The sequence below is a fragment of the Canis aureus genome, chromosome 19, assembly GCF_053574225.1.
Source record: "Canis aureus isolate CA01 chromosome 19, VMU_Caureus_v.1.0, whole genome shotgun sequence".
Lineage (NCBI taxonomy): Eukaryota > Metazoa > Chordata > Mammalia > Carnivora > Canidae > Canis > Canis aureus.
The window spans coordinates 32746221-32773352 of NC_135629.1; the positions used below are offsets into that span (position 1 = coordinate 32746221).

General features: G+C 35.2%; 1 long non-coding RNA gene and 1 pseudogene across 1 annotated transcript in view; one reads left to right on the top strand and one right to left on the bottom strand.

Annotated features, from left to right (window-relative positions):
* LOC144291059 (heterogeneous nuclear ribonucleoprotein A1-like) overlaps positions 1–20865 on the top strand; it is a 29755-nt pseudogene extending 8890 nt beyond the window's left edge.
* Positions 1–27132, bottom strand: part of LOC144289832 (uncharacterized) — a 170385-nt gene that overhangs the window by 129186 nt on the left and 14067 nt on the right. The window contains exon 2 of the long non-coding RNA XR_013357809.1: positions 23074–23170. This is a non-coding gene — a long non-coding RNA (uncharacterized LOC144289832). The remainder of the gene's footprint in view (positions 1–23073; positions 23171–27132) is intronic.

Here is a 27132-nt window from a genome sequence, read left to right on the forward strand (position 1 = left end):
TGAAGCAAGAATTACTTGACAACCTTCATCAGTAACTCCATCATCACTAAGAGTTACAGAACCCAGTTAATCTGTAATGACTTCCACACAAAAACCAGCTCCATGTCAGTATCACCCTCTTCTCACTTAAGTGGGAGAGTCTCAACACTGTCCGAAAAACATCTTTAAGTGAAAGGAATAAAAGCAAGTTTGAATTGTTTGCAATGCTTTCACTGGATAGATTAATTTGTGAAGTAAAAGCTGGAGATGATTAATATAGAAAGCACTAACCTCTAGGATTTCATAAAGGGCACCCATGGAAATCAGAGCTGTGATCTTGAAAAAAAATTGGTTGCTCACTGAAAAGCTCTGATATGCTTTCATTGTGGGCATAAACAAAATAAAAAGAGAACTCATATAGAGGTAAAGACTAAAGAAAAGTACATTCAGTAATGTTGTTTATATTAAAATAAATCTGCCGGCTAATGCTGCCTGAATTCGGTATAGAGGCCTAATGAGCTCAGGCAGCCACCCAAAAAGACCCATCCTGAGAACTTAACAATTGATAGAGTAGTAAACACTTAGCCAGAGTTTTCTTTAAGGATAAATAGAAAATGGTGGCGCTAGGCACTAATCATATGGTTTTATAAAATGCTTGGTTTTTCTTAGTTATATTCAGAAAGCACTAGGCAAGTTTTCGACAATGCACACTAAATGTGCAGTGTTATAAATTAATGGGTAATCACAATAATATGCATGTAATCACACAGTGATAGCAGGTAATAGCAATGAGTTAAATTTCCTTTGCTATTTGTGGAGCTCTCTCCAAAATTCCTTATCTATTAGATCAGCAGTGGCATTATTCTTTATTACATATATTGAATGAATAAAAGGATGCATGCATGAGTGGAGTGAATTAACTAGTGATTGAACTTAAGTTTTCACATAGGGCTAATTTTCTATTATGAACTTGTGTGTGCAAAAGTTTAGTGTACATTCTCACAAAACATATTTTGCTCTATAAGCTAATTTCAGATTGTGCTACCATGCCATTTTTTTTAGTGTGGCTATAATACCTATATCAGAGCTATTCTAGTCTATACAGGGTCTTTGCAAAAGTTAGAAGTATCCCTTAAGGAAAGATACAGGTCCTCAGACATGTGACTTGGTGAAAAGGTGAGGAGCCCTTGTATAAAAGTAAAAGGTGTTCCATTCTCTTGAAGGCTTGGGAAGGTGGTGAAGGACTGGCCTGATTTCTACCCCCACTACCTCATCTTTGTTGAAAGCATAAGTGGTACAACCTTAGTTCAGTCTAATGCAGAATAATCATAAAGAAAAGAGTAAAAATCATAACTTCCTTTTCTGTTTTGTGGAGTCATTTCCCTCAGGAAAGATTTTATTAACAAATTATATCATCTATAGTTGTAAAAATTACCTCATAGAATGTATTTAAATGTTAAAAACACCAAATTTCCCCAAAATTGTTTTTCAACCTATTCTTTATCATATATGATTTTTCCTGAAGACCAGGTAAAACTAAAATCATTAAGAGTCATACACACATACAATATATGTGTTATTTAGACATATATGTATATATGGTCACAAAGACTTTCTGGTATAATCTTAACAGAAATTTTTCAAAGTACAAAGTTATTGCTACCTAGTAGTTATTTGTTTTACTTCTTCCTTTGCATCAGTGCAGGTTATTTTTCTTTCTTTCCCCTATGACTTTCCAATTGCTATTGTGATCAACTAAAGTCCCCCATTCTAATTCTAAGAGATGGGATATGCTCAGAGCAAAGAAAATGGGGAAACAGTGACAGAGAATGGTAATGGAATCTATTTTATCCTGAAGTAATAAGAAAATGAATTCAATTTGCACAAAAGGATTCTGATTTGCAGCCAAAGGAGTAAAAAGTCCTTCCGTTTATTTTTCATTAGGAAAGTATACATGCCACATTCTTTCCTGGCTGCCTTATAGCCAAGAAATGAGTTTGCTCCCCCAGCTGTTAAGCTCTGAAAGCTGATGCTAGTTCTGCATGTTTTTTTAAATTTATTTTAATTCCAGTAGAGTTAACATACAGTGTTCTCTTAGTTTCAGGTGTAATATAGTGATTCAACAATTCCATACGTCATTCAGGGCTCATCACAAGTGCACTCCTGATCCCCCTTCCCTATTTTACCCATCTTCCCACCCACCTCCTCTTTGGTAACTATCAGTTTGTTCTCAAAAGAGTCTGTTTTTTGGCTTCTCTCTCTCTCTCTCTCTCTCTCTCTCTTTCTCCCTTTCTAGTTTGTTTTGCATTCCACGTATGAGTGAAATCATATGGCACTTGTCTTTGATTGACTTATTTCATTTAGCTTTATATTCTCTAGCTCCATTCATGTCGTTGCAAATGATAAGATTTCATTCTTTTTTATGGCTGAGTAATATTCCACTGTATATATATCACATCTTCTTTATCCATTCATCTATCAATGGACATTTGGGCTGCTTCCATAATTTGGCTATTAATAATGCTGTTAATACACATAGGGGTGCATGTATCCCTTTGAATTAATGTTTTTGTGTTTTTTTGATAAATACCCAGTTGCACAATTACTGGATCATAGGGCAGTTCTATTTTTAACTTTTTGAGGAACCTCCATACTCTTTTCCACAGTGGCTGCATAGTTTACATTCCTACCAACAGTGCAAGAATTTTCCTTTATCTCCACATCCTTGCCAAAACTTGTTTCTTGTTAGTTCTGCATATTGAATTGGAAAGAAGCAGACTGTGAACCAGTAGATCCAGTTTTGAGTCTCAGTTTTTTTTTTTTTTTAACAACTGACCTTATTCTTGGCAAACAACTGAGTCTCTTGGTTTCCTTAACTGTGAGATGGGTGGAAGATGGTCTAAATAAGTAGTTATACTAATTATAGCAGCTGTCATTTATTGAGAGCCTACTAGGTACTTAGCACTGGGGTGAGCATTTGCAATATCATTATCTCATCTAACTATTAGAATTCCAGCAAATTGAGTGATTTTACACGAAAGAAGCTCAAGCTTGGATGGGTTGGTTAAATGTGGTTCTAGAGACGTAGGTATCAGAGTCAGGATAGAATCAGAGGTCTCACTTAAAAGTCTATCTGGCCTATTTATAAACTAAGTGAAAAGCAATTTATGATATGAATCTCAGACAAAAGCTACCTGCAGGTTTTTGCTTTTTCACATATCTAAGTGTACTGATTCCAGAACCATACAATGAGCTTCCAAGTATGTTAGTGAAGAAGAAACATGACTTCTCTCTTAATAAGCATACTAATGGTGCCAAATCCACTGCTATGTCATATCATCATGCATTTACATATCTAACAGTGCACATATATATTTTATTTCACATATTTCATATTCTTCTTAAGAATTAATATGATGCAAAGGAATTGCCACAGGCTGTGAAGCCAATTCTAAAACATTTCACTCATATGTGGAACTTAACAAAAGAATTCTAAAAACATTTTGAAAAACAGTACCATCATGAAACAACTCAGTAGTTTCTGAAGTGGCTGCACTAACTGGGAGATAGTCTTTAAGTGGGTAGGTGCAGGCATATTTGTTAAAATCTATCACATGACTTCTGACTTCAAAGACATGGGTATATGGTGAGTGTTGATTTATTCACTCATTCACTCAACAGAACGAATGGAGTACTTCTTGTTTTGGGCATAAGGGGCACAATGCAATCAAGATGGAAGCTGTCCTTGTCCTCATGAAACATAGATGAAAAGACAGAAAATGAACAAGCAAATAAATATAAAAAAAACCCTACAGATTGGAGTAAGTGCTGTGAAGGAAATAGTATGCTCTTTTATTTTTTTATTTTTTAAAAAGATTTTATTTATTCATGAGAGACACAGAGAGAGGGAGAGAGAGGCACAGACACAGCAGAGGGAGAAGCAGGCTCCACGCAGGGAACCCAATGTGGGACTTGATACCGATTCTTCAGGATCACACCCTGGGCCAAAAGCAGCGCTAAACCGCTGAGCCACCCTGGCTGCCCTGGTATGCTCTTTTAGAGAAAAATAACTGGAGGAGGCAGTCCATCTTAGCTGGGGTTTTTATGAAGTTTGAAGGATGAGAAGAAGCCAAATATGGAAAGAAAAAAAAAGAAGGATGGCAAAGGCCCTGAGGCAAGAAGTTTGGCAATTCTAAAAATCATATGTGGTTGGTGCATAAGAAACTACAGTTAAAAATCCACAGGTAATATCACACTTATTGATAAAACACTGAAAAACTTTTCCTGTGTGATCGGAGGAAGACAAGAATGCCAGCTCTCACCACTTTCATCCAACACATGTTCTTGGGCAAGAAAAAGAGTAAAAGGCATTCAGATTGAAAACAAAGGTGTAAAATCATCTGTTTGCAGATGACATGATGTCGTACATAGAAAATCCTCAGGCCCACAAAAACAACTATTAGAATTGATAAATGGATACATAAAAGTTGCAAGATATAAGATTAATATACAAAAATCAATTGTATTTCTATATATTTTCAATGAATAATTTGAAAATTAAATTAATCATTCATTTATATAGCATCAAATGAAAATATTTAAAAATGAATTTACCAAACAAGTCTAAAACTTTGTACACTAAAATCTACAAAAAAATCACCAAAACAAAATAAAGAACATCTAAAAAATAAAAATTAAATTAAAAAAGAAATTAAAGAAGATTAAATAAAGGAAAATACATTCCATATTGGAATATATTGTATTATTAGAAGATGTAGTATTATTAAAATGGCAATAATCCCCAGATTGATGAACAGATTCAAGGCAATACCTATTAAAATCTTAGGTAACATTTTTGCAGAAATCGACAAGTTGATTTTATGATTTGTATGGAAATTCAAGAAAACCAGAATAGCCAAAATAATCTTTTTTTAAAAATTATTTATTTATTTATTTATGATAGTCATACAGAGAGAGAGAGAGAGAGAGAGAGAGGCAGAGACACAGGCAGAGGGAGAAGCAGGCCTCATGCACCGGGAGCCCGATGTGGGATTCAATCCCGGGTCTCCATGATCGCGCCCTGGGCAAAAGGCAGGCGCTAAACCGCTGCGCCACCCAGGGATCCCTAGCCAAAATAATCTTGAAAAAGAAGAATAAAGTATGAAGATTCACACTTTCCCAGTTTCAAAACTTACTACAAAACCATAATAATCCAAATAGTACAGTACTGACATAAGGATACACTTAGAGATTAATGAAATAGATTTGAGAATCCAGCAATGAACCCACATATATATGATCAACTGGTTTGTAACAATGGTGCCAAGACCACTCAATAGGGAAAGAGTAGTCTTTTTAACAAATGGTGCTGGGATATCTGGATTACCACATGCAAAAGAGTGAAGTTGGATCCCTTCCTCATACTACATACAAATACTAACTCAAAATGGATCAAAGACCTAATTCTAAGAGCTTAAAAATGAAACTCTTAGAAGAAAACATACGTTTAAATCTTTATGATATTGGATTAAGCAATAGTCTCTTAGATATGACACCAAAAGCACAAGCCACAAAAGAAAAAATAAACTGGTCTTGCCAAAATTATATTTTTAACTCAAAGGACACGATCAAGAAAGGAAAAAAACAATCCACAGAATGGGGAAAATGCTTGCAAATCATTTATTTATTTTTTTTAAAGATTTTATTTATTTATTCATGAGAGACACAGAGAGAGTGGCAGAGACATAGGCAGAGGGAGAAGCAGATTCCCCATAGGGAAGAGCCTGATGTGGGACTCAATCCCGGGACCCCAGGATCATGACCTGAGCCAAAGGCAGAGCTCTCAGCCACCCAGGCACCCAGCAAATCATTTTTCTGATAAGAAACTTCTATCTAGAATATATAAATAACTCTTACAATGCATTAAGAAAAAGATGATCTAATTTTTTTAATGGGCAAAATTTCTAAATTGACATTTTTCCTAAGAAGATATAAAAATGACCAATAAGCAGATAAAATAGATGTTCAACATCATTAGCATGTGAGAAATGTATTAAACCCACAATAAGATATTATATCCCACTAGGATGGCTATACTAAAAAAGACAAATAGTAACAAGTATTGGCAAGAATGTGGAGAAATTGGACCCATCATACACAGCTGGTAGGAATTTAAAACAGCACAGTTGCTTTGGAAAACAATTTGGCAGTTCCTCAAGATTACAGTAGTCCCCCCTTGTCCACAATTTTGCTTTCCACAGTTTAACTTATCTGTGGTCAACTGCAGTCCAGAAGCAGATGATCCTCCTAACATATATCATCAGAAGGTCAACAGTAACCTAATGTTACATCACATGCTTATGTCATTCACCTCGCTTCATCTTGCCACACATTTTATCATTTCACATCATCAGAAGAAGAAAGGTGAGACCTGTACAAGATATTCTGAGAGAGAGACCAATCACACAACTTCTATTACAGAATGTTGTTATAATTGTTCTATTTTATTATTAGTTATTACTGTCAATCTATTACTGTGCTTAATTTATAAATTAAACTCTATTACAAGTAAGTATGTAAAGGAAAACACATACTATATGTAAGATTCTGTACTGTCTGTGGTCTCAGGCATTCACTAGAAGTCTTTGAACATATCCCCCATGGATAAGGGAGGATTGTTGTAACCATAGAGTTACCATATGACCCATCAACCCTACTCCTAGGTATTTATCAAAGGGAAATAAAAATACATGTCCACTTAAAACTTGTACACAAGTGTTCATTGCAGCACTATTCATAATAGCCAAAAAAATGGAGACAACTCAAATACCCATCAACTGGTGAATGGATACATAACATGTGATACATCTTACCCAATAGAGCATTTGGTGATAGAAAGTAAATAATCTGGATACAGGCTACAACATGGATGAAACTTGAAAACATTATTCTAAGTCAAAGAAGCCAGTCACAAACATCATACATTTTTTATTGCATTTAAATAAAATATCCAGAATAGGCAAACTATAGAAAGTTGATTAGTGGTTGACTAGGGCTAAGAATGTTGGGGTAAATTGAGGATGACCATTAAATGGTATAGTATTTACTTTCAGAGTGATGAAAATGTTCTAAAATTGATTATGGTGAAGGCTGCAAAATTCTCTGGCTATATAAAAATCCATTGAGGGAAGCCTGAGTGGTTCCATGGTTGAACATCTGCCTTTGGTTTAGGTTGTGATCCCAGGGTCCTGGGATCAAGTGCCACATCAGGCACGGGGAGGCTGCTTCTCCCTTTGCCTGTCTCTCTGCCTCTCTCTCTCTCTCTGTCTCTCATGAATAAATAAATAAAATCTTTAAAAAGTAATAAAATTAAAAATAAAAATCCATTGAATTTACACTTTAGATGACTTAGTTGTATGGCATGTAAATTATAATTATATATTCCTGTAACCAGAAAAAATGCTGAGAGAGGAAAAAACAAAAGAGAGACTAGAGATAAAGATGAAATTGGAGATGCAGGCACCCGTGAGAGCTTTGTTGGCCATTTTATAGAACGAGGTTTATATATGAATGGCAGAGGGAAGCCACAGAAGGATTTTAAGGAGAGGAATGATATATGATTGACAGTTTAAAAGTTCATTGTGGCTGCTTGAGGGGAACAAAAGTGGAAGCAGGAAGAGCAGCAGAAGGCTCCAGCAGCAGCCCAGGTACAACATGATAGTTTCCTGAATTAGGAAATGTTACAGTCGCTGGAGAGAAACAAATGGATTGGAGAGCTGTTTTTGGAGATAGAACATTTATACATATGTGTGTGTGTCTGTACTGTATACATATATGTATGCATGTGTATATATAATATATACCATATATGATGTATACATAAATATATGTTATATACATATTAGACATGTGTATATGATATACATTCTATTCATATGTATAAATAGAACATTTGCATATATTTATATGTACTATTATATATTATATATTATACACAAATTATACATAAAATAATTTGTTGAAAATATTGTTTAAAATTATGTTTTAGGGACGCCTGGGTGGCTCAGTGGTTGAGCATCTACCTTTGGTTCAGCTTGGGATCCTGGGGTCCTGGGATTGAGTCCCACATCAGGCTCCTTGCGGGGAAGCAGCTTCTCCCTCTGCCTGTGTCTCTGCCTCTCTGTGTCTCTCATGAATAAATAAATAACATCTTAAAAAAAATAAATAAAATTATGCTTCATATTAACGTGGAATTCATAATGGACTAGATAATTCTCTGGAAGTCTCAATTCATTTAATTCTATTGTTTTAATAAAGGTAATTTCAATAAAGAATAACTATATAATTTTATGCAGATTTTAAAATTTGAGATAGAATTAAAATCACACAAATATAAAAAGTATTTGTTAAACTATGAGTCTGAATTTGGTGACTCTTAACTGTGTGTCGAAGATGCTCATAGAATTTCAAGATTTGAAGGAATCTCAAGGTCACTTATTTAGACTAATGATCCTATCATCCATTGATTAAATTTTTTCTACAGCATTCTTGACAAGCAATCAGCCAGATCTGACATCTTATCAATGCTGAATATTTATTAACAAAGAGATAATGGAATTTTGACATCTCTGAAGATTCACTTTGGACATTAACATTTTTAGTGCATGCTTTAGAAGATAAATATTTTAAAGCTATACCTATAGGTCAATACTATAAAGAAATTACTATTTAGGGGCGCCTGGGTGGCCAGTTGGTTAAGTGTCTGCTTTCAGCTCAGGTTATGATCTTGGAATGCTGGGATTAAGCCCCACACTGGGCTCCACACTCAGTGTGGAGTCGGCTTCTCCTCTGCTCATCCCCTCCACTCGTGCTTGCTCACTCACTCTCTCTTTCTAAAATAAATAAATAAAATCTTTTTATAATTTGCAGTTGCACTGATAACAGCATTGTTAACTTGACAGCAAAAGTAACAATAACTTAAGCTTAGTGCAGAGTCTGCTTGGGATTCTCTCCTTCTCCCTCTGCCCCTCCCGTCCCACTGGCACACACTCTGTGTCAAATGAATAAATAAAATTTTTAAAAAACAAGAAATTACTTTTTAAATTAGTTATAATTTTACAAATTTTGTGTTTACAAATGTTTCTTAATTCATTTTTTAATTTTTAATTTTTTTAAAGATTTCTTTTTATTTATTTATGATAGACATAGAGAGAAAGAGAGAGAGAGAGGCAGAGACACAGGCAGAGGGAGAAGCAGGCTCCATGCCGAGAGCTTGACGTGGGACTCGATCCCGGGCCTCCAGGATCACGACGTGGGCCAAAGGCAGGCTCGAAACCGCTGAGCCACCCAGGGATCCCCATTTTTATCTTTACATGCAAACAAAGTAAATTCCTTCAATGAAGCCACCATCCATTTCTTCTCCATTAGATAAACCAACCATCCATGAAAGGTTTATATATGGCTACTAGCAAAAATTTACTAGTGAATTTATATCAAAATGAATGAATCAGGTATCTAGCAACTATAGCAACAAGCAGATTTATCTGGCAATGTTGAGGAATGAATTACGCCATGAAATCAAATTTTACAAATAAACTCCTGTTGTAATCAATTCATGGAGACTTTTTATCTTAAACTATTTCTTACTGAAATCTCTCTAAATCTGCATAAGGTTTTATAAATTTCACTATCATAGCAAATAGGTGAACATAATTTAAAAGTTGCTGATGAATTAGGATAATTTTTTTAAAATTTCATATAATATGCTAGTGAAATGAATAAAAGTTTGCCCACCCACTAAATGTTTCCATTGACAACAGAGATGATAGACTTTATTGACAAATTAGGTCTCCTGTGGAGATGGTCTCATTGCTTTTTAAAAAGCCTTAGGGAAAAAACTTTTGTGCCCCAGTTATTTTAAAACTCTTCATCCTGTTTTATTCCTTAGGTATACTCCCCTCAGGTTCATTGCAAAAATATTCTATCTACTAAGGGCATCTCCCTTGCACTGGGGGTTCTCCCTTGAATCACTCAGGGCTTTTAGTTGCAAGCAACAGAGATCAACTTTAGCCAGTTAAAGAGAGAAGAAGCAGTTCATTAAAATATTTTGGGAGGCTCCCAGAATTGCTAGGAGCACTAGTGACTAGGACTAGGAGGACTAGACTTAAGACTAAGATTCTATGATAAAGGACTAAAACCACTCTGCAAAATTGACTGAATGAAAAACAACCACTGTCACCACTGCCCTACCAATGTCATTCACATACTCAGATATTCCCACACTTTCCTGCCACAGCAGGGTCTTTTATATTTTGATAGTGTGGCATCAGCCATCGGTAAGTATTTAATACGTGTTTATTCATTCAACAATTCTGTAGTGACCACCTATTATGTTTCTTGAACTAAAAACCCTTTAAGATCCTTATATATATGAGGGAATTCTACACATTTTCTCAATATATGCTACATGTTTAAACACAAAGTACTGCATTGACACTAAAGAACTGAATTTGACAAGTAACCCAACCTGAAATCAATGTACATCTGGTTTGCATGCATTAGCTATAGCTTAAAATTAATTGCCTAAGGGAGTAAGAAGAAAACTACAATGTGGATTACTATAAGGCCCACTTTAAAATAATAAGATAATCATTGTAAGTACCCTATACCTGGTATGCATGAGTGGTTGCACTCAGATTGGAAGAGGTTGGTGCATAGCTACATTTTATGCTTGGTTAACGCTAAACTCAGTTAACTGTTCTGGATAAAAATGAATGTACAAGTGTTGATAGAGACGCATTCATTTCTTTTCACTTTGAACTTGAGCTGTTTATTTCAAAGTGGTATTATTTTACAAACAATGAAGCCTTGTGACCTTCATACATATAAAGGATTCAGATCCCAGTCAGAAATCCTAAGTAGACTGAGGTATGAGCCACCTGGAGGCCTGGATAGAGAATGAATGCTTAAGTGAGAAACCTGGGAATAGGAGCTCAGATCAAATTAGCTGCTGCTATAGCGGAAAAAAAGGGCAAATCATTATCTTGTCTCCATTAATGCTCTTGTCCCCTGCCTACGAGTTTCTGGCCAAATTCCTGATCTTGCTATACAATGTGGAGGAACACATTTCTCCTTCTGCCTTGGGCTCTAATACGGTTCAGCACAGCAATGCCTGGTTCATCATACCCTCAGATTCGAGTGAAACAAAACTATTAGGTTGAATAACATGAAATTAATGTTTTTGTAGATCCCAAACAGCCAATTATTGGTAATTTCATATAGTTAAATCTAACATTTACACTTCAGATCCATAGGACTGGATCACTGCTAGTGTTTCATAAAATTCTAATTATCATGCTTGATACTGGGTCATAGAAGGTGTACTTATAATAAGATGAAAAATGAAGGCCGGGAAAGTTAAAGTGCCTGGCTAGACTAAAATAAGACAAGAGCTCAAGTCTTTAACAGCCTGTCCATGAACTTTTCATGAGACTAGGATGCTTTGTGGTAGAAAGGTGTTGCTTTGTTTGACCAGCATTATATTATTTAAATTTTAAATAGTCAACATTTTTTGAAAAATTGACATAAAATATTGTATTGGTTTCAAGTATACATCATAGTGATTTGATATTTATGTATATCACAAAATGATCATCAAACTCTAGTGACCATCTGACACCATACAAAGTTGTTACAATACCGTGGACTATATTCCCTATGCTGTATATTATATCCTCACATCTTATTTATACTACAGCTGGAGGATTTTACTTCTTAATCCCCTTCACCTATTTGGTCCATCACCCCATCCCATCCCCTCTGGCAACCATAGGTTTTTCCTTTTTTTTTTTTTTTTTTAAGATTTTATTTATTTATTCATGAGAGACACAGAGAGAAAGAGAGAGGCAGAGACACAGGCAGAGGAAGAAGAGGCTCCATGCAGGGAGCCCGACATGGGACTCGATCCCGGGTCTCCAGGATCACTCCCTGCGCTGAAGGCAGGCACTAAACCACTGAGCCACCCAGGCATCCCAAGTTTTTCCTCTGTAGGTATGTATGTTTCTATTTTATTTGTTCATTTGTTTTGTTTTTTAGATTCCACTTATAAGTGAAGTAATATGCTAATTTTTTAAAAGATTTATTCATTTATTCATGACAGACAGAGACAGAGAGGCAGAGACATAGGCAGAGGGAGAAGCAGATTCCATGCAGGGAGCCCATTGTGGGACTCGATCCTGGGACTCTGGGATCACACACTGAGCCAAAGGCAGATGCTCAACTGCTGAGCCACCCAGGCATCCCATCATCTGCCCATTTTTAAATCAGATTTTTTTTTTACATTGAATCTTGAGTTCTTTATATATCTTGGATGTTAACCCCATCAGATATATCATTTTTAATAGCTTCTCCCATTCAGTAGGTTGCCTTTTCATTTTGTTGATGGTTTACTTCAATACAAAATACATTTTTAGTCTGATGTAGTTCCATTTCTTTATTTTTGCTTTTGTCGTCCTTGATTATAGATCTAAAAAAATATCACTTATATCCATATCAAAGAGTTTAATGCCTATGTTTTCTTATAGGAGTTTTATGATTTCAGGTCTTTATGATTTCAGTTGTCTTTAATTCATTTTGAGTTTATTTTTGTACATGGTAAAAGAAAATGATCCAGTTTCATTCATTCACATGTGGCTGTCCAGTTTTCCCAACACCATGTGCAAAGTCTTCATCTGCCTTTCAATTTTCAATGATAACCCTGCTGAGTAGACTATCCTTGATTCCAAGTTTTTTTCCTTTCAGCACTTTGAATATATACCATTCTCTTTAGACCTGCAAAATTTCTGCTGAAAAATCAACTGATAGTCTCATGGTGGCCCCTTTACATGTAACTAATTGCTTTTCTCTTGCTGCTTTGAAGATTCTTTATCTTCAATTTTTGACATTTTCATTGTGATCTGTCTTGATATGGATCTCTAGGATTTCTTCTTGTTTGGTACTCTGTTGCTCTTGGACCTGGATGTCTGTTTCCAGGTTAGGGAAGTTTGGGGCTATTATTTCTTTGAATATGTTTCTTGTCCCTTTTTCTCTCTTTTCCTTCTAGGACCTCTATAATATGAATATTAATATGACTGTTATTATCCTAGAGATTCCTTAAGCTATCCGCACGGTTAAAGTTTTTTTGTGGCTCAGTAGTGATTTCCACTGTTTTCCAGGTCACCAATGTGTTCTTCTATGTCATCAAATCTGCTATTTATTCCCTCTACTGTAGATTTAATTTCTGTTATCTTAGTTGTCAGTTCTGATTGATACTTTCTTATATTTTCTCTTTGTTAACATTCTGACTGTGTTTATTCATTCTTCTTCCAAGTTTGGTAAGCATGTTTATGACCTTTACTTTTGGCTTATTTAGTAGATTGCTCCTGTTCCATTTAGTTCTTTTTCTGAGGTTTTGTCTTGTTCTTTCATGTATAACAGTTCTGTGTCTCATTTTGCCTACTCTCTGTGTTTGTTTCTGTTTTAGGTAGGTCTCCCAGTCTATTATTTTAGTTTTCCCAGTCTTGAAAGGAGTGGCCATATGTAGGAAGAGTGCTGGGGGACCCAGAACCACAATCACTACTATCACAGCCAGGTATGCTCCCTGTGTAGACTGGGTTCACCCTCCTGTTGTGGCCGAGCAGTGACTGCTATAGGCATGCTAATGAGTGGTGCTGGCCCTTCTGCTATGGATGTGCTGGTGGGTGGGGTTACTGTTCTGCCAGCTGCGAGGCCTGCCAATACATAGGGTTGGCTCTCAGTGGGGTACACTCCCTGACATAGCAGACTAGAGGGAAGATTCTAAAATGGTGTCCAATGACACTGAGATCAGCAGAGCAGAATGAGCTGGCAAATGTGGCTGTCACCAGTGTCTCAGTCCCCAGAAAGAGGCTCTGCTACTTCCTGCCACCTTGCTGGCATGCAAAGATTAGCAAGTGGATTTTCTTTACTATGGTCTTTGGGCTTTTTGTTATGGTGTTTTTGCACTGGTTCCTAGGCTGACTGGATATGTATACTGCACCTTTAAGAGGGGTTTTTCCTATCTCTACAGTTCTATAGTTTTCCTGGACATACTCTCTTGCTTTTGAAAGCCAGATGTTTTGGGAACTCATTACTCTTGCCCAGGATCTAAGAGTTGGGGTGCCTGATGTGGAGCTCAAATTTCTCACACCTCAAGGAAAAGTATGTACCTTTGAGATTCCTCCAGACCACAGATCACCATGACTAGGGTGTGTGTGTGTTTTTTTTTCCTTAGTGAGACCATATCTCTGTCTCTTCTACCCACCTTGGTGCTATCCCTTTGTAGAGGCTCTGTTCTTCCAGTTTCTAGGTCTCCTTTGGTGGGCAGTATTTCAAGTGTAGTTGTGTATTGTTGTATCAGGGGGAGGAGGCAAGCTGAGGATCCTTCCACACATTTGTCTTGAACCCAAGCTACCTAGCCAACATATTTAAAATGTGAGATTTCATATTAAAACCTCAATGTGTCAGCCTCTCTCTAAAAATGGAGAAATTTTGTCTTGGATCCAGGATCAGGATAAGGGTGAAGCAAATGAGGCATTCTGTGGATACAAACTTTCAAGGGATGCCAAAAAACTTGGTAATAAGGATAATGTCTTAATACAATCCCTAAAAAATCAAAAGGCACAAAATCCATGATGAACAAAATATCAAAATGTTAAATGAAGATTAGGCTGTTGTTTCTTTGTTTTATATATTTATGTGCAATTTTTATAATGAAAACAGTCGTTTCAACCAGTCAGTCCCCTGTTCTGGGATCATTTGCCCATCAAGTCTTCTCACTGGGCAGATTTATGAGGGTTCACAGTTTTATGCAAACAGATTGAACTGATTTTTACTGTAGACTTTTCAATAATTTTTTTCAATTCGTTCAAAATATAGGAGGATATTTTGATAAGCATATATACAAATAAAAGTTTTTCCTTTTGTCTTAGGCTCCAATATGGCTTTTCATGGTGATGCCTGGCAACAACAGGTGAAGGTAAGTAGCAGCAGAGCCTGTGGCTGGAGAGGTACTTCTAGGCAGCATAGTCTCCAATCAACCCTCTTTTTATTTTTTAAGATTTTATTTATTTATTCACGAGAGACAGACTGTGAGAGAGGCAGAGACACAGGCAGAGGGAGAAGCAGGCTTCTCACAGGAAGCCCAATGTAGGACTCAATCCCGGATCCTGGGATCACGACCTGAGCTGAAGACAGGCACTCAACCGCTGAGCCACTCAGGCGTCCCTCCATTCAACCCTCTTCACTTACTTTGCTTTTTCTCTGTTATCTTTTAAATGTTGGGAAAACTCAGAATTCAGATCTGAGCCTTTTTCTCTTCACTAGGTAATCTCATCCAGAGATTGAAATTACAGATTGAAGTGCTACCTATATGCCAATAACCCTTAGATAAATACGTCCAATCATATGACATTTCCTTTGAGTTTCAGATTAAACACATAACTGCCTACTTGATATACTACTAGGATGATGAATAGGATCACAAATTTGACCTTTTCAAAACAGAAAATTTTTTAATTTTTTTCTTCCCAAACTTTCCTACTCCAATATTCCCCATCTCAGTAAATGATACCACCATCCTTCCAGTTCCTGACATCAAATACTTAAAAGTCCTCTTTGATTTATCTAATCTCCCCACCCCTTTAACCTATTAACAAATACCATTAACTCTAACTTTAAAAAATATCAAATCTACTCATCTTTTTCCATCTCTATTGCTTTATTATGGTCCAAGAACTGCCATCTCTTTTCCTGACTATTGCAAAAGCCTTTCAATTGGTCTTTTTGTTTTAACTTTACATTCTATCTCCTTCTCCATTCCATTTTCCATTGAGCAGCCTAAGTGACCTATTTGAAATATACAACAGATTATGCTACCACCTTGCTTAAAAACCTCACAGTGCTTTTCTGTTGCAATTAGACCAAAATGCGTACTACATATAATGGCCTACAAAACATGAGTCCTGCATCATCACATTCCAACTACATTGGGCTCTATACTCTCAGAAATAATCCAGGTACAATCTCTCCTAGAGGTCTTTTTAGTATTATGGCCTAAAATGCTCTTTCCACAAATCTTCACATGGCTATTTTTTCTCATCAGTCAGATCTTATAGGTCACATATTACCTCCCCAGAGATCACCTACAGACTCGTCTACCATAGGTTGTTTGGCCACTCTTTCTTGTATGGCCTCTTATCTTGTGAAATTACTGTTTCCTAGTTTAGTTTTCCTTTCCTTGTGTGGAGTTCACTGGCATAATTCCAGCATCTAGCCTAGTGCTAGGTAAGAATAAATGTTTGATAGATATTTGCCTAGATCCATGAATGAGTAAATAAAACAAACCATATTTCAGAGGACCAAAACAGGAGTATTAACTTTTACAAACTATTTAATAAGCCATCCAAATTAATATTCCCTCCAGAAATGTAATGCTTTGTTTTGAAATAGTTATATCCATAAGCTTACTTTAGATCAAAATACTTCAACTTGGAAAAAGCACAAATCTTTCCTGTGAAACAGCATCTGGATCCTAGAAAATAACTTTAGAGAAAATTTAGTCAACAACCACCACATGAAACTATATGAATTATAAAGTAACTGACAAAATGAAGAACTAAAGACTTAGAAAATGGTAGCAGCTGGTGAAACTTTTTGGAGAATTTTTGTAGCATTTTTTTCCTGTGACTTTCATTTTTCAGTATCTTTAGACAGCATCAGAATCTGTTTATTTGTGGCTCCTAAATGACAAAGGTTCTCTGGTGACCACTGAATCTGGTTACAAGATGGAAATAAAAGCACCAAAATAGAAATTACTTTTAAACATTTGGTCTCAACTAATGTTGTGATCCTTCTAAATTGGCAGCAAAATCCAAAATACCATTTTTAATTGTTACATCCTCATCTCCTTGCTGTGTTTTGGCATATTACCATGTGTCTTAAAAAAAACCCACAGAAACAAACAAACCAAAAAAACCCAGCTTTACTAGTCTATAAAAGTATATCCCAAAATTCACCCATTTTAAGTGAACAATTTGAGGGATTTTTAGTAAGTTTACTGAGTGGTCCAATCTTCACCATAAATCATTTTTAGAACAATTTGGTCCCCCCAATAAAATCCCCCATAGCCATTTATATTAAATCCAGATTTCTACTCCCAGACCCATGCAATTGCTAATCTTTTCTATATATATAAATTAGCCTTTTATGGACATATCCTATAAACGGAATCATATAATATGTGTTCACAATCAACACAATATGTGTTACCTCACTTTGCATTGTTTCTGAGGTTTATAATGCAGGATGTGTAAGTAGTATGTTATTTTTATTGCTGAATAATATTCAATGATATGGATATAACATATTTTGTCTATTCATTAGTAAATGGACATTAGAGTTGTTTCCAGTTCTTGGCTATTATAAATAATGTTGCGATGAACATTCACATAAAAGCTTTCACGTAGGCTTATGTTTTCATTTCTCTTGGGTAGATACCCAGGAGTTGATCTGCTAGTAGTTTGTTTGTTTTTTTTTTAACTTTCAGTTTTTGAAAGTGGCTACAGAATTTTACATTCCCACCAGCAGCATAAGTGTTCCCATTTCTCTACATCCTCACAAACATTTACCTTTCTTATCACAGCTATTCTAGTGGGTATAAAATGATGTCTTATTGTGGTTTTAATTTTCATTTCCCTAATAACTAATGCTATTGAGTATCTTTTCATGTACTCAAAAGCCATTCCTGTATATTCTTTGGTGAAATGTCCGTTAATATTTTTAATTCATTTTTCTAATTGTGTTGTTTGTATTATCAAGTCTTAAGGGTTCTTGGTAAATTCTGGGTGCAAGTCCTTTATCGGATATGTGTTTATTCCCTATTGTTTATTCCCATTTTCTTACTGGTGACTTTTGAAATGCAAAAGTTTTGGATTTTGATGTTCAGTTTATTAATTTTTCTTTTTTTTATGGCCTGTGCTTTTGGTATAGCAAAGAAATAGCTAAGAAATCTTTGCCAAAAAAAAAAAAAGAAATCTTTGCCAAGCCCAAGGTCTCAAAGATTACCTACTATGTTTTAGTCTAAAACCTTTATTGTTTTAGCTTACATTAAGACTATTATTTTTATGTATGGTGTGATTCATCTTTTTGCATATGGGTATCCAAATGTTCCAAATTCATTTGTTGAAAAGATTACACTTTCCGCCATTGAATTTCCTTGGCATATTTGTCAAAAGCCAATTGATTATAAATATACAGATTTCTTTCTGGACTCTCAATTGTGTTCCATTCATCTATATATCTGTCTTTATGTCAGTGCCAAACTATCCTAATAACTACATTTATAGTAAGTTCTGAAATTGAGAAGTCAAAATCCTCCAGCTTTGCCTTTTTGAAAACTGTTTTGGCTAGTGTAGGTATTTTGTATTTCCACATAAATTTTAGAATCTGCTCCTCAACTTTTGCAAAAAAGCCACCCAGAATTTTGATAAGATTCTTATCTTATTCTTTGAATAAGATTGAATATAGATTTTAATCTATAGATTTGGGGTAATTAGTGGAGAATTTCCATCTTAACCACACTGAATCTTTCAATCCATGAACATGGAATGACCTTCCATTAACTTAGATCTTTAATTGTTCTTTTTTTTTAATTTAATTGTTCTTAATAAAGTTTTTAAATTTTCAGGGTAATAGTCTCATATTTCTTTTATTAAACTTATTCCAGAAGTACTTCATTCTTTTTGATGCTATCTTGAATAGAATAATATTTTAAATTTTCTGATTTATCATTGATTAGAAATACAATTTTTTTTCAGCTAGCACACATAACTTTGCATTTTTTGTTTTATAGGTTTATAATTTATATACCATAAAACCTGTCCTTTTAAAATGTATAATCCTATGGTTTTCAGTAGATTCACAGAGTTGGACAATCATCATCACTCTAATTCCAGAACACTTTCATCACTCTGAAAAGAAACACTATGCCCATTAGCAGTCGTACTTCATTTCTCCTTATCCCCCAGCCTCTGGCAATCTCTAATATTTGTCTATCCTAGGTATTTCATATAAATGCAATCATATAATATATGGCTTTTTGTGTCTGGCTTCTTCCACTTAACATAATGTTTTCAAAGTTCACCCACGTTGTAGTATATATCACTATTACCTGGTTTGTTTCCACTTTTCTGGTGTTATAAATAATACCACCATGAACATTCATGTACAAGTTTTCATGTGGATATATGCTCTCATTTCTCTTGGAAATATATCTATTAGTGGAAAAACTAGGTCATATGATAACTCTACATTTAATCTTTAGGGGAACTACCAAACTGTTTTTCAAAAGCTGCACTATTTTACATTCCCATCATCTGTGTATGAAGGTTGCAATTTCTCCACATCCTCACCAACATTTGTCTTTTTAAAATTATAGCCATTTTAGTGGGCGTGAAGTGGTATATCATCATGGGTTTGATTTTCCTCCAGTGGCTAAGAATGTTGAATATCCTTTCATATGCATGTTGGTCATTTGTATATCTTATTTGGAGAAATCTTATTTGAATCATTTGCTCATTTTTAAATTGGGTTATATATCTTTTTATTGTTAGTTAGGAATAATGTTTTAAACATGCTGGATATGAGTCTTTTATCAGATAATTTGTAAATATTTTCTTCCATCTTTTTGATTTTTCATTTTCTTGATTATGTCTTTTGAAGCAGAATTTTTTTTTCTCTTTTATGGTCTAATTATCCATTTGTTTCTTTTGTGGCTTGTACTTTTGGTGATATACCTAGCCAACCATTGCTTAATCCAAGGTCATGATGATTTACACATATGATTTCTTCTAAAAATTTTGTAGTTTTAGCCATTACATTTATGTCTTTGATCCAATGTGAGTTAATTTTTGAATATGGGGTGAGATAGGAATACAACTTTATTCTTTTTTTTTTTTACAACTTTATTCTTTAGCATGTGGATATCCAGTAGTTTCAGAAGCATTTGTTCAAAAGATTATTCTTTCCCTATTGAATAATCTTTGTACCATGATAATCAAGATCATGAGTCTTAAATAATAAAACATCAAGTTATGAGGTCAGAATGGTAATAGTTTGTCCATTTGTTTGTGATAGCTAAAAGTCTTTATCTTTTCATATTAAAATAATACTTGAAAAGAATTTCAGAAGCAGTTTCCATTTTAGAGTATCTTAATAATCAGTTTGATGCAGTTATAGTCCAGCTTGAAAAAACTTATTTTTCAGAGTTCTATTTATTTCAGAACAATATGACACTAAGTTTTTATAAATTAGAATGTTTTCTGCTGCATGTAAGAGAAACCTCAATCACACTGGCATTAATAAAAGTATACGTCATTATCTCATATAAAAGACAGTCCAAAGATAGGGTAGGTTCCTGAGTTAGTTGACTCAGTAGCACACTAAGGAAGATAGATAGCATCTAGGGAAGGCATACTCTCCAGTGCCCTCTTTAGACTATCCAGGAAGGATGATAAAAAGGAAGGTAAGCAGATAGCCTTGGGGCAGCAGGTGGGAGGAGTGGGGAATGTACTGAGAAGATTAGAAAGCAGAAACATTATTAGAAAGCAGAAACAATGACCAATGAAGGGATATTTCTCATTGGTAGGGTAAAAAGCTCTTGCAAAGACTGGAGCATTTCAGACTCTAATGAGAAAACTAATGACTACTATGTTTCCCATTATTCTCCTTTCAGGAATGGGAATACTCATTGCAGCACTCATCTGTGTTCCATCTTTGTTTGTATTTAAGGAGAGTAGAAAATTTGCCTTTTTCAGTTCACAATCCCCAAAGTAAAGGAGTTACATGCAAACTTTATAGGGAAGCTATTGTAATACCTTGAATCTTGAGCCTTATACTATAGTGATTGGATGGGACTATTGCATTGTCTACCTTAGGTATAGAATGAATTGGTTTTACAATTTCCTTCCCTTGCAAAAGGGAAGGAAATGAATATTTGTGACCAAGAGGGAAGAGTATGGTGATTTATATTATATTATTGTTCAAAATATTTGGTGCTTCTTCATGACATCAGGCTTTGCCATGATTTCCTTTGGCCAAAATATGAGAAGCCAGATATGAGACTTCCAAGCAGAAGCTTTAAGAGCCATTGTGTCATTCTACTGCATTCTTCACTTACTTTCACCATGTGACTGGCAATGTTGTAGGTAGAAGCTGCTCTCTCAGCATGGGCGCCAGAATGAAGACAACATCAAACTGAGTTACATCTGACCAATGGGAAATGGGCTAAAAGACCAGGAAATGAACCTTTATTGTTTCAAGCTTCTAAGATTTAAGGATTGTTTTGCTATGGCTGCATAGCCTCAGTTGACGAAAATGACGACTATTTTACAATTATTTACAATTATACTATCTTACAATTTTAGTCCTTTTGACTCATTAAATACCTTTAAGGAGGCCATAACATACAAAGGAAAAGTTTGTTTTCATAGACTTGACTCCAAAGAATTAGAAAAAAAAATATTCCTTTTGGTAGTGGAAGGGGACGTGGGCAGGGGGAGGGGTAAATGGGTGATGGGCACTGAGGAGAACACTTGATGGGATGAACACTGGGTGTTATCCTATATGTTGGCAAATCGAACTTCAATTAAAAAAAAAATACCCTTTTTAAGACAAAGTATGGCACAATTCTTACCTGCCGATCTAAATCTACGTAAATTTCTATCATCTTTCCTACTTATCTATAAGGTTCTAACATCTGAATAAATGATGCTATTATCCCAATAATCAACTAGAAAACTTGCAGATTCCAATACATTCAAACATTTAAAATTTGTATTATAATACACAGGACTTGTATACTATACTTATTCATATTTATATAAGTGATCTCAAATTTAAATGATTTGTTACAGAAAAAGAGCCAAAATGCATCCATGGGATTTCTTACATAGAAATGATTCTCAATATCATACACTGAATATTTGTTATGCACCAAAGAATCTTCTAACTTAGAGCCATTCAGTTCTCAGCATGTTGCAGCTAAGTTCAACTATTTGAAGTAAAAATAGGAGACTAGTTACCTATAACAATCTACATTTTGGTTGAAGATGGCAACACAGTGGTTTGTTAGAGCAACAACAGCATATTTATTGGTATATTTCAACCTGACATAAAAATTAAAATGTGTAAATTTTGTATTTTATTACATTAACCTTATTTATGACAATACCTTCATGTTCTTACATATTAAAAAGTTCACCTAAGATTGTATGTTATACTTTCAAAGAAAATTGTAATTCCAATACTGGTTCTACTATTCATCAACAGGATTGCTTTTCAGCAAACTACAGAACAATTTCCAAAACAAGCAAATAAACAGAAAACAAAGTTGCTAAAGTCCCTTTGCAGACATATTTGCTGTGTAGTGTTTACATTTTAGCTTACAGGTATTAAAAGGAATATTACTATGAAAAATACAAGGATTGGAAAAAAAATACAAGTCAACCAAGGAGATAAACAAATGGAACAAAGAAGTGGGGAGAGAAAATTCAAAAGCTAAAATAATTCAATAAGTATTAAGTAACTTAATTCTAATTCTATATCAGGAGAATACCAGATTCCCCAAGCAATATTACACAGAGATTAAATTTTTGTTCTATAGAAATGAGTCCTATTTTCAATAGAACCATTTATTATCTAAATATAGCTATAATTAATTTTAATTTAGCTAAGTGCATTATCCATTATTATCTATTTGAAAGATTATGTTTAGCAACTTGTCAGGCCAACAGAGAAAGTGTAGGATTGGGAAGAGACCAAAGACAGCAGTGGAGGACGGTACCAATGCTTGTGCATTTCCTACCATGCACCCCAGCAAATACAGCATGGCATCACTCAAACTTCTTTGAATCTGAATGACAGAATATCTCTTAAATATTTTAGATATACCAAATAAAGCTAATGGATGACAGCAGTAGCCAAAAAGAGATTATGATTTTGTTTTGAGTAAATATATTTGAGTAAATATATTTTGATACTTACATATTATATGTAAATGGTATCTTTCATTCTACGGTCTCATGCCCATGCTCATATCCACATTTACAAATTTCATCCACTCTACAAGAGGTGTCATATCCTCCAAAAAAACAAAAAAACAAAAAACTAATTTGTATCTCTTTTATGGTGTTTTTCAGAAGAGCAGTATAGGTATCCTAGGATGGGCTTACCCTTTTCTGTATTACTTTGAGCAACTTGCTTACCCTCTGTCCTACTCTGTGTATTTGTAAAATAGGGGTTAAATTAAATTTGTAAAGTAGAGATTAAATTAAAACTACCTCTTAGGATGGTTGTCAGGATTATAAGAAAGAATAAACATAAAGTACTTAGAATAGGGCCTGACACACATTCTGTTAATTTTAGTTCTTTTGATTATAGAGAAAGCAGAAGATAAATACTGCATTGCTGACAGTTATATTCCATATTTAACACACTGCCTGGCACCTAGTAGCTCTCAACTATCTACTTTTGTTTTTTTTTTTTTTTTTTTTTTTTTTTTTTTAACTATCTACTTTTGAATGAATAAATAATTCGGCCTTGAGAAGTACTTCCAATTAGAGAGAAGGAAAAGCCAGCAAAGGAGTTTTCAAGGTGGAGGTGAGCAATAAGGTCTTAAAACTGAAGGACATTCAAATAATGTGAAGACTAGGGGTGGAGTTGTGGGGGGGGGGGGATAGCAGAGGGTCCTATGGTCAGTGCATTAAAGTAACTTGCTTCCCCTAGGGATACTAGGGATTTTATTAGGAAAATGGGTCATAGTATTAAAACATAACCAAACATCCCTAAATCTCTGGTTAAATTTGGTTAATTAATATAATTTTTATATTAAGAAAGAATAGCAAATTTACACAATCATAAAGTATTATTGTGTAATAAATATGACTAGTATATACTTTAGGTATGCCTGAAGACCATTTTAAAATACTTTCACAAAAAGTTTGTAAAACTTCCTAAGTCTTTTCAAGAAAGATGGTCTTAACCAAACCTTTATCTTGTATGTTTGCTTTGAACTTTTCTGTTTTTTCAAGGGTTTTTCAATTGATTAAGGTATAAAGACTATCATTATGTTTACATGTGTACATATGCATAATGCATGCACTATAACCACATACACAGAAGTCTGTAAACAGTAAGAAACATCTTTTCTATTAACTTAACACAAACACACAAAGACATTAGATACCAAAAGACCATGCAAGATGAGCATGTTGGAGTCCTTTCTACTGCCTCAAGCCCTTTAATGATCTTTGTTGTAGCCTCTCCTACCCCCTATGAACTCCCTGAAGCTCCATTCTAGAAGAGTAGCTTAAGTAGAATGAGTAGATCATTCTAAATTCTACCCATGCCTCCATGGTATAGTCCTTTCCAGTCCTTACCCATGCCTCCATGACAAGTCCTTTCCCTGTGTTAACAAAAGGGAGGTGAAGTCCTTCAGACTGGACCTTCGGAGATAAAACTTTCTCTTCATATTATCAACTATATACCCATTGCTTAATTTCAATGAATATACTTAAAAACATATCTGACTCCTATGGGATGAGAAAGGGTAATAGGGATAAGGAAATCCCATTCTGCAGCACATATTTTTGTTAGTGAAATAAAGCTAGTAAAAGGATACCTGAGTAGAGTTGGAGCCCACATGGTTTTGGTCAGTGGGATTAGACAACATTCCTCTCCACATATGTCAGTTTGGATTAGGATTAGATGTTTGTGGGTACTGGAGCAGAATAAATTGCCTTCTGCATTTATCCATTTGCATTCTGTGGTTTGCACTGGGGCCAAAGCCTTCCAGGAAAAAACATTTAAACTCTATCCATTACTGAGGCTGAGATATACCTAACTGACAGAGAATTGGGGGTCCTAATGAAAGTTAGATTTTAGGAGGAGATATGCCAGAAGAGGATCCACCATAAGGGAATAATATACAATGAGTTAGACCAGTAACAGCATCCAAAATAGTAGCAGGATATTGGTTGGAGATATGGCGAATAGCCAAACTGTTCCAACCCAACCACTCCAGTGGAATTAGTCTGCAGTTGGGGAGAGGGGAGAGAGGCTATTTGTATGAATTTTAAAAATGAGGGCACTTTAGTACTCAGTCAACTTCATGTAGAGCCCTCTTGACCCCCAACACCTTTTCTTATCTTGAAAAAGCATCCTTGCCTGGGTGAATAGATGAAGAACTATACCAGCAAATCAGTCATCAACAGTAATGGTGACAAGCAGTGTAAGTGGTACCCAGGGCAAGACAGTGTAGGTGACTCTACTGAAATAGTTCTACTTGGGAGTCTTGGCTTCAAAGTTAGGGCTTGACTAGGTTCAGAATTTGAGCAAAAAATTATTATTGCTAACCACTGAACACTGGGGCCCAAGTAACTTAAGACTCCCCTACCTCCAATTCTGGCAATTGAGTAGAATTTATTACAAACTTTCTATCTGCTTCCTATGAATAAATATAGAGTTCTAGATTTACTGGTGTCAATTCCCAAGAGCTAAAGAACATCAGGAACGTATCAGTAATTGAACAAGTTGGGTTCCTTGTTTATTACAAACAGGGAGAAAAACATACCACTGGGGAACATGGGCATCTTGGTAAGAGGGTATTAAAATTTATTTTAGAATTTGGGCTTATATTAGCTGATGTGGGGGAGAGTTTAAGGGAAGCACAGCCTTATTTGGGATTGGATCCTGTCAGGAAGCAGAGGTAATTCAGCAGTTGGGAATATTAATAAATCTTATCTATATAACAGGAGGAATCGGGTAAAGCTTAGCTTAAGTGGCAAAGAGAGAGCTGTAACTCATATTAGCCAGGATATATTTGTTCACCTCCATGGTTTGGACCATGTTCATGTGTTTGTGTTCAGACATGGTTGTATATTAATCCATTGTTTTTGTTTGTTTATTTTATTTTATTTAATCCATTGTTTTTGTATTTGATCTATCACAGTCACAGAGTACTCTTATCTGATATTGGTATTCTGTGAAATTATTCATGCATAATGACCCACCAAGACCTAGCTGTGAGTAGTACACCAACTCCCCAATGTCTCTTTCTTACTGGAGACAACATTAGCTAAAGTAGTTATGGTCTAATTTCAACAGCTTCAAAAATGGCAGATATTTAGTGGCAATAGAGGCAATGAAATGGAATCCTTCATAAAAATTTTGGGTCTAAGGAATAGTGCAGCCAAGTAATTACTTCCAAAGTGATTCCTAAATACCTAGTATTCCCCTAAAGATCCTGGAAACTAGGCAGCCCAGTGGCGCAGCGGTTTAGCGCCGCCTGCAGCCCAGGGTTTGATCCTGGGAACCCTGGATGGAGTCCCACATCGGGCTCCCTGTGTGGAGCCTGCTTCTCCCTCTGCCTGTGCCTCTGCCCCCCCTCCCCGTGTCTCTATGAATAAATAAATAAAATCTTTAAAAAAAAAAAAAGATCCTGGAAACTACATGATCATCCAATAACATATTGGATTTCCTGTGTCTATGCAGATAGGGTCCTAGAGAATCTAAGAGTTAATGTGAAACCTGGAATAATTAAATGGGCAGTAACACCTATGACATTTGGATTAAACGTATGTACATTGAATCATTTAAAGAATAGTAGAGAAACTTTTATATTAAATTATTCATCATACTTTGAATAAAAAATATTTGTAATTTCTACAAAATTACCACATACATGACAACACTATAGTGGACATCTGCTTTTGGCTACCCAACATCTATCCCAACATTTCTTATAAGAGGACCCAGAGTTTCCTTTGAAAACAATCCCTCAAAAAAAAAAAAAAAATGAAAACAATCCCTCCACCTTCCCAGTCTGAGTTTGGGTGAGACTCCATTCCAAGTCAATCAACATATCTCATTTCCTTAGTTGCAATGATTGGTTTAAAACCAGACACAATCCAGTCTTAAGCCAATTAAGATGTACAGTTATCTGACCACTGTGGTTGGTAGAGATAGGCATATGACCCCAGTCGATGCAAATGAAGGTGAATTTAAGGACTTTGGCTCAGAATGTTCCACTTTGATATAAGGATA